Raw genomic sequence first — 9962 nt, 5'->3', positions numbered from 1 at the left:
TGCCTGCCTGGATACTGCCATGCTCCCACTTTGATGCCTTGATGATAATGGACTGAACCTCTGAACCTGTAAGCCAGCCCCAATTAAATGTTGTTTTTATAAGACTTGCCTTGGTCATGGTGTCTGTTCACAGCAGTAAAACCCTAACTAGGACACCAGGGATACAGGATATTGGGGGGAGGGAGGGTCCAAAGCTGATGGGTATGGTTCATCCTCATTGGACTCCAAACTCTCAGTCTGACTGAATATTTAACATCAAGGTCCAATCTGCACCTTGGTGATTCTAATGTCACCTTTACCAGGACTGAATCCATGAGACTATAGTAGAGACATGACAGCATCTGCCTTTCTTGGGTATCTGGATAGGAACAGGAGGAGCCCCAGCAGCTAGGTGCCTTCATATGAGGACTAATGATCCATCCTGTTCACCACCACTCCAGTACGGGATCTGACATCTACTTATGCTGCCTGCCTGCCTAGTGATATGTTTACTGTGGGTGTGGGTGGAGATGTCATGCAAATCAGCTCCCAGATCCTCTTCTCCAGGAGACCTGTGCAAAATCAGATGAAAAGCTACAGGGTAGTGCTTGACCAGAGAAACTGAGAACAGAACCATGGATCTCAGGCTTGAGAAATGAGAGGAATCCTTTGGGTCATCTGCTACTTCCTGCAGGGAATCATCTCCAGCAGTGTGCTGGGTCTGTAAAAGTCTGTGCATGGACCTGCTTAATAATAGTGGCATTCAGCTACCCCACACTGGGATCCTTAATAAGTAATTCCTTCTTGATGGGTCCTGGGAGACTTCACTCCTTTGTCGTTCTCATTTATCTGGCTGAGTTTCCTGGGAAGCTGGTTTAGTAGGGCAACAAAGATAGGTATTTGTCTGCCTGCACTGAAGTCTCACCAGCCTCTTGGCTGTTGTTTGGGGGAACAGAAAAACTTTAGATTATATGGCAGTGAGCCAACCTCTCAAGACATCTGAGAAAGTGCACCTCTGGTTTGCCTCCAGCCTTGTCTTGCCTTATTTGTAAGGCTTGTCAGAAATGCCTGAAAGGAAGAAAGGGGACTCTGCAATTGCCACGTGCCAGGATGTGAATCCTCCCACCTTGGCTGATTTCAAGCTGCTAACATTTAACAACTGGCTGTCTTCCTTCCTTATCCATCCCCTCACTGCCTACAATTGTTAGCTCTCTGGGAGAACCTATTTGTATTTCCTGAAGTCACAGGATTTAAATACCAGAAGGGCTCCCTCTGGTGCTTTGTCTGACAACAACTTGGGAAGACAGATGCTCAGAGACTCCAAGATGAAAGAGCTCTAGGAAGGCTCGAAAATTGAGAAGAAAAAAAAAAAAAAGAAACACCACCCGTAGACCTGCAGAAGAGAGCCTTGGAGGCAGGTGTGGAGAGAGAAGCAAACACTCCATCCCACAGAGCCAGGCACTATGTTTCCAGAAGGTCTCCAGTTTAATTAGCCCTTTCCTTCTCCAGAAGAATCTAGGAGGTATGGATAACAACTTGTTTTGAAATAACTCAGGGTAGGGAGCACAAAACTGAAGACAGAGTACCTGCCAGTCCAGAAGAACTGGGATGGGGTTTGTTGAGTTCCTAAGCAACATGATACAAACATAGGATCCCCTTTGTTGAGTAGCAGGGGTACAGGAGCCATCTGTCCATGAATAGCTGAGCAGCCGGAGAAGTCTGGCCTGTGTATACAGACAGTCTCTCAATGTTATTTCTCAATAGAAGTATTCTATATTGGTACTCAGAGAATACTTTATTTAAAAAAAATGACCCCTCTCCACAAAAGAAGAAAACTGTGTGCCCCATTGCTTTAAGCAGTGAATGAGTTTGTGAGAATCCACCTGTAGAACAAGCAGATGTGGATAATAAGCAAAGCCATCATTCTCTGTGTCCTGGGCACAGGTAACATATTTTTTTTATCTGTCTGTACTTAATCCTCAGGAATACTGTATAAACCAGGTGCTTTTATTAAGCCCACATCAGGAAACTGAGGCACAAACTACTTTAATAACTTGTCTAAATTTGAATGCTAAGGAGAGGGAACCTAGCCATGTTACTGAGTTCTATGGGATTGACTGTGGCTCAGTCAGCCCTGGGATGCCACTGAGGTTTAGTCTCTGTAGACCCTAAGCATTTGCAGATTTTCCAAGCTTCCTTTTGACTGTCAGCTCTTCCAAACCAGAGCACCAGAGATCTGGCTCATCAGAATACCCAGAGAAACCCACTCAGTTTGGACGCTCTGGATCTTATCCTAGAAAAGGAAGGAATCTTGACAACACCAAGTCTATTCAAGAACAAGGTTTATGCTTATGACAGTCATTGAAACAAAAGCATATGGTGCCAAGCATAGAGGCTTCCATGTCAGTCAAGACCTCAATTCATTCTGCCTACAAGGATAGAATATAAAGCTGTCTAGGGGTACCCAAGTGCCTATAACCAAAGTCATTACAGCATGTCATCAACTCTACTTTCCAGCTGAGAAAGTGGGCTCACACAGGGGAAGTAATTGCCAAAGATTCAGTATAGGAACTAGATTTGGATCTCCATATCAGCTGAGCTTCAAACCAAAGTGTTCTTCATTTCTTTTAGCTAGTCTTTGCTGAGAAATGCCATTTCTAATTCTTCTTGTACAGGCATCTCTCTTCTAGAAAAATACAACTTTGTAACTTTGTCTGATTATATTGAAGAGTTTATCTAAATGTATATATCCCGTGTGAACCTCTCAAGTCATAATAAGCGTTTTTTAGTAAAGGAATGAATGTAGATAAATGGGTAGATGGATAGATGATGCATGTCAGGGGATGGATGGATGGATGGATGGATGGACTGGTATTTCTCTTGGATGCTTGGTACTGTTGGGGAAACTTCATCCCCATGACTCACATTGGGTGGAAAGATTCTTAAATCCCTTTCTTTACGCCTTTAGTGACAGCCTTAGAGGGATTAGATCCTCAAGACTAACCACGACTTTATCTCCCTGTGTCCAAAATCCCATGGGTATGAGGCAGAAATATTACAGGGGTCCAGCCCATAGCTGAGGTTCCAAGCTTCATATCTTTGAGTCATTGGGAAAGCAAGGATTGAGGTTCTCTGCTCATAGTTGGGTGGTTTCGTTCTTCCACACATCACAGGAGAGGAATTGGACCTTCCCACTCCTGTGTCTCCTTCAGCGAGGTCAGAATTGCCAGCATTCACACTGACTCTTTGAGGACTCATTCTTCATTTGAGTTGTAGCTCAAACTACAATATTTTTACTCCTCCTATAAAAGTTTGCTTTTCCTTCAAAAAGATGTAAACCTCATTATAAACCCTTAAAATAATGTAGCATTCCCTAGGCTACTTTTCTGTTGCTGTGAAGAGATCATGACTAAGGCCACTTATATAATAAAGCATTTAACTGGGGCTTGCTTACAGTTTCAGAGGATAAGTCTATGACCATCTTCCATCAATTCAGGGAACATGGTAGCAGGTAGGCATGGTGTTGGAACAGTAGCTGAGAGGCCACATCTGATGCACAAGCACAAAGGACGTGGAGGAAGGGAGAGAGAGAGAGAGAGAGAGAGAGAGAGAGAGAGAGAGAGAGAGAGGAAGGGAGGGAGGGAGGGAGGGAGGAATGCCATGGTCTTTTGAAATCTCAAACCTCATCTCCAGTGACACACCTCTTCCAACAAGTCTATATCTCCTAATCCTTCCCGAACAGTTCTATAAACTGGGACCAAACATTCAGCATTCAGATACACATGCGCACATGCACACATGCACACACCTACCTACGTATGTGTGTGTACCTATGGGGAGCACCATTCTCATTTAAACCACAACAATCATTGAGAGACTCAAAGATTTCACAGACTATAAAGCATATTGCACACCAAAGTTCCCTTGACATGCTGTAGCAGAGGAGGCTTAAGGAGATAAGACATAAAATTATTACTTCTTCATGCCTGCTATGCAGCTGAGCTCTTTCCTGTATCCTTATCAAGGAATCCCATCACGCTCCATGTGCACTCCACAGTTGTTTTAGACAAATGTAACATTGCCCAGCTTACAGTCTGCAGCTAACATGCAGGAACAGTCAGAGCCCAGCCCACTATGGGCAAAAGCAAAAGGCCCACAGGTGCATTTCTCATGTTTCCAGTGACTAACATTACCAGAAATGCCCACAGATTTTGTTCATTCTAGGGAAACCTTTTTAATTGAAGAAGAGATTTCCAATAGCTCACATCTTAGGAAGGTCCACTGGGTTTAGGAATGGAAAGTTATTAGGCTATCGAGGATAAGTCCTTTGACTCTAGACTGGAATCTTGTGTGTTCACAGAGCGGGAGAAAATATGCAAATGACTACAGTTTATGAAGTGGCTTTGTTAAGGTCAAGGGAGGCTTGGGGGGGGGGGGTGACAAGCAAGGATTCTGATGTGGACGTGGAGACCAAGCAGCTTGCGCCTGTTCTGCTTGTGTCTGACTGATGGTCTTGGGAGTGATGGAGCATCTGTGGCTCGGTTTCCTCACTTGTGATATGATATAGTTCTGCAAGGTACCCAAGGTGTCACTGGCACTCAGTTAACCATGAAGAAAAGAGGAATGATTCTCCAACAGTGTTACAGATTCAAAGTTTAAATTGTACACACACTACTCCTCCACTTCGTGCAAGGCTGAGGGATTGCAATCTGAGCCCCCTGGGAAGGGAGGGACACTGTCCTGGGAATGTGACCTCCAACGCATTGGAGGGGAAAGGACTCCTCAGAGCACAAACTAGGGAGAAAGAAAAGTAAGCAATGTGTGCCTAGTTCTTCATTCTCCTAAATTACCGAGAGGTCATCCGGTGCCTTCCTCCAGTCCTGTATTAGCCTGCTTTATGTGACTAAAACAAAACATCTAAGAGTAAATCCTTTGAAGATCAGGTTGTCACATCAATCTACCATGGTTGTGGGTCGCAAAGTAAGAATACAGTGGCACTGTAGGCAGAAGAGACCACATACTTAAAAGGAACTTAGAGCAGGACAGGGGTTGGAGTTACTTGTGTGATAACAATTCTCTTGAAAATTAACTTACTCCATGAACCCAGCACGAACGCCTCTCAATGACAGAGTCCCCAGTGACTTAGTTACAGTCCACTAGGCACCATCTCTTAAAGGACGAAGGACCAAATTGTTAATAAATAGATGCTTTCTATTCTAAAGCAAGCAAAATTACTTTATTCTTGTAACGTGTGATTGAACTTTTGATCTTTAATCTCTTTAATCTCGTGATTGAACATTTTGCCATGAGTTGATTAGCCCTTGGCTCTCCCTTTTATGTTGCTGGCTTGGTGTTTTCTTTACCATTTCTAACATATTATCTCGTCCATGTGTTTTTTTGTTCTTTAACAGTTTCATAGATGTACATAATTAGTTTTAGTAGTTTTCACTCTCTCCCACTGAAACCTTTCCTCTTTCCAGCAGATGCCTGGAAGCCCATATACTAAAATTGGAATGGTACACAATGCTTGAAGGATAAACCACATCCAAACCCAGTGGCTTGCAAACCCTTTTCATTTCCCAGCTCAAAGCGTCAGGTCCCTCTGTGCTTCCTGCCCTCTCTCCTATTCCTGTGTCATGAACAGAGTTACTTTTGTGTCACATGAAAGACAAGTTCATACTTTCCGGTGCCTGGGTGTCCTTATATATGGAGGTTGATCCTTCTTACAACCAGACAGAATCCCCACAAGCACCCACTAGCTTCATGTCCTTCAGGGTGTAACCTATGGAAAGATGACACCTCTCTATTCATCCTATTGGCTCATCCTGCGGCTCTGCTGCCTTTTGGCCCCCATGACTCCTCTAACATTGATTTGTACATCATCTTCTTAATGCAATGAGACAAGGACAGACATTGCAAACATCCCAAAATCTTCAGACTCTTTCCCTCCCTCTCCTCCTCTTGGTTACAGAAGAGAAGGTTGCCAGTGGCCTAGTACTACCGTACTAGGTAGTACTTTTTGCTTTTTCCACAGCCCTTCAACCTTGGAACATGAGCAGGTAAAGATGCTCATGATGGAAAACAAAGAAAAAGATTTTAAATGATGTTGGTGATGATGATGATGATAAAGCAGTGTCACATGAACAGAAAAGAACCACACATGTGGAGTATTATAGGTGTCTCATCTGGGGTGAATCACTCAACAGACCCTTATCCTTGGAACACTGACCAGTTATGAATCTCTGTATTAACTGTTTCACACTTCTCTAATCTTGAGAACATCACTAATTGATGGATATAAGCATCCATATTTAAAACGTTAGCCACATGCAAGATAGCAATAGTAGATGCCTCACTAGATCCTCTGGCTTCCACAGCTGAAAGCTTTTGACCCAGTTTACAGTAGCAGGCATGGCTTTACTTCTATGGAACATGTATCAAACCCAATCAGAAACAATTGCTTCCACGTCACAGTCATGCCAAAGTTGCACCAGTGGACACTTCTGCTGACCGGCTGCTCATACTGTATGCAGAGTCCTCTTCCAGGTAAGACTATTGATGCTGTTTCTTCCGCGGTACCCTGCGTGACGCCTTCCAGCACTGTGAAAGCTAGCCAGCAGTGAGGGAGGACTTTGGGTTAGTTCAAGCTTCATTTCTCTTATATTCTGTGTTGCCTTTATCAATAGGGTCTTATCATCAAGTTCTGGTGGGCGACCAAGAGCAAAGGCAATAGCTTTGATCGCTTTGCAGGCCTCGGGGATCTCCCTAACAACATGTAGGGAAGTCTTCCAAACCTGGCATTGATGTTTTTGTTTAATAGCCTCTAGCTCCTGGAAACAGTCTCATCTCCATTTTACTTTCTTTGTTTATTAGATTTTAAAGGTTTATTTACTTTATTTTATGTATATGAGTGTTTTGTTTACATTTATGTGGGTACACTGTGTGCATGCCTGGTACCAAAAGAGGCTAGAAGAAGGAGTTGGATCTCCTAGAACTACAGTTGTCGATGGTTCTGAGCCTCCCTGTGGGTGCTGGGGATGAAACTTGGATCCTCTGGAAGAGCGAGCGGTAAATTCACTTAACTGCTGAATCATGTCTCTATGCCCATTAATGATATTTTAAATTAGTTTACACAGTTGTAGCTCCCACATGCTTTTTCATATATCCATGGCTTGGGCTAGCTGTTTCTCTCTTTTCTCTGTTCTGTCTCCCTACCTCTATTCCCTCTTAAATCTTTCCACCCCAGACTGACTGTCTCCACTTCCATATCACTTGAATCTTACTAGTCCTTGCTTCCCCTTAGGGTCTCTTCCCGCCGTCTCTCTGGTTACCCTGGCTCAGAGCTGAGTGAGAACCCTTTCCACCTGGGAAAACAAGTCTTCCTTTTGCCCACTTTCTGAAAACTTCTCCATCCCATTTGATCTCAAAGACCTACTCCAGCAAGCAGGCAGCCAGGGATCCCTGCTGGGAAAGCCTGACACTAGGCTGTGTAAGTGAGAAATCAGAGTAGGAAGGGGAGATGATCAAATCACCGGGGAAGACTTAGCATCCACACCAGGATCCTTCCATGAAAGCTTTCGGAAGACTGCTCTGTCGTTAACATGACCAAGAACCTCGTCTTCCTGGAAGGCACAGGAGAAATGAAGGTTTGAGAGGAGAATCTAAGCATGTGGTGCTCCACAAGCCCTCAGATCCTATGCTAGAGTATTGCCTCTCTGTGGAGTCCTGAGTTCCTTCGATCCCTATTCATCACTGTGGATTAAGTGGGAAACTTGAAGATGGCTGATACTATGCAATTCCTATCAAACAGTAATTCATCGCTTTCATAACAGAGGGGATGGCCACTGGTAGTTAGGAAGGCTGCCTCATCCATCTTCAAAGATAATTTCTACGACTTGGCTGACATTTAATTTAACATAGATCACCCCAGAAGATGGTGATTGAATGTGGCAGATTCTTAAAGTACCAGTTTCCTTCCAATAGGCTTGCTTCATACATGTTTGTTTTTATTTGAGGAAAAAAAAATCCCTTTAAGAAACAAAGTAATTCCAACTATGGGGAATAGGGTAGGACCCTAAGGTCAAACACTTGACCTTGAATCCCAGCATTAAGCGACTGTGCTTTGTAGGAGAAAATGGGAGTAAATGTGTGAATGTGGAAGGAGGGGGTAGATTGCAGCTGTGCCTAAGAGACAAAGCCTAAGTAGTTGAACTTATTAGGATTATAGGCATGGGCCAACCAACAGAGTCTCACTCTGAACCTGGAGCTAGGCTGGCACTCAGCAAGCCCCCATGGTCCTCCTCTCTCCACTACTACAGTGCTAGAGTTCCAGGCACATACACAGCCAGGCCCTGTGGGTTAGCTGACCTGAACTCAGGTCTCAAAGGGAACAAGGAGGAGTGTGATAGAGCAGGACACCTAAGGTTCTTTGCTTCCCTCCCCACATACCACATGTATACATTATCATATACATATGTACATACATATATACATACATACATACACAAATGTATACATATTGTAACATGCACACGTAAAAATAAAGATACATTAAAACTGTTTTGTTGATATTTTTTGAGACATGTCCTGGAACTCACTCTGTAGACCAGACTGACCTCGAACTCACAGAGATCCATCTGCCTCTGCCTCCCAAGTGCTGAGATTAAAGGTGTGCACCACTACTGCCTGGCTTATGTCAACATTTTTAAGAGAAAAAAATATAGAAGTCCTGCAAGTAAAGCTAATGCTGCGAGTATCAGCTAGACCTCTCAAAGGTGGCTACATATTAGCACCATGCAGGAGCTTTCAAACAGTAGGTTTACCCAGACTAGGCCCCAAAAGCTTTATTTATATGTTTGTAAGTGGGGCTTCTGGAATCCTTCAACAGCCAGGTATAAGGGCCACTACACAAGAGCCTCAAGGTGATTGGGCTAAGTCCCACACAAACAAGACTGTGCACCCAGCAGGACAAACTTCACTGTGACCACCTTACTTGGCTAATTACTAAGGGGAGTTTTCCTTTAAGCATATTTAAATTGACTGGAGTTGGGAGTGGAATTTCCTATTCTTATTGGAATCACCCTACTGTTAACAACTGTAGGGTGAAGTTGCAGGCAACCCACAAAACTTTCTCATCATCGCTAATCTACGCCTCACCTAGAAGCCTCTTTAAAGCCAATTGCATCCCCTTTGAGCACTTCCCTCTTCACGGGCCCTCCAGGGCCCTCCTGGTCCCAAGCTCTCTGAACGTGAGAGCATTCATGAGTGTCTCCTCTGTGGCACTGGCTGTCTGTCTCCATACCAGAATTTTTAAAATCCCGTGAGGCCTTAAAATGTCTAGCTTGTTCTTGTTCTAGTCCCAAAACAGACCGGGAGGGCCACTTGTTCAGTCCTCATCCTAAAATGGTACACAGCCCCTCCATTGCCTCCTGGAGAGTCTAAACAAAGACTCAGGACATGTGACAGGAAAGGAGAGAGTTGAGAGGATTGAGAAAGAGAAAGACTGAGGGAGGGGTAAAAGGGAAATATAGTTCAGCTAGGTGATAGCCCAGCATTTACCGATAGACAAGAGAGACAGCTCCCATGGAAAGACAAAGACTTTTCCTTTACATGGCTTTCTGCTTCCTGTTTTAGTCCTGATCGTGGAGTAGGAAATCTTCCTGCTGCCCCACCCCACCCCATCACTACCACCCCTATCCTGACACCATGCACAGAGCCTCCCAGTCTTTTCAAAGACCAGAGGCTGAAAGAGTTAACAGCCTGGTCTTCCCTTTCTGGGTGAGCTTCCTGGTGCCTCTGTTTTCCAGGCACTCATGCTAGGACTTCACTGTGCTGTGCAGGATTCTGCATTCATGAAGATGATCATCCCTCTGTCTTCTCATGCTGGTCTCTCAAAGGCCCAGTGCTATCAGCTGGAAGGAAGGTTTCTGGTAAAAGAAAGAGAGAGAGAGAGAGAGAGAGAGAGAGAGAGAGAGAGAGAGAGA

Source organism: Mus caroli, chromosome 6, assembly GCF_900094665.2.
Source record: "Mus caroli chromosome 6, CAROLI_EIJ_v1.1, whole genome shotgun sequence".
Classification (NCBI taxonomy): Eukaryota; Metazoa; Chordata; class Mammalia; order Rodentia; family Muridae; genus Mus; species Mus caroli.
Note: the sequence above shows the minus strand (reverse complement) of the source record.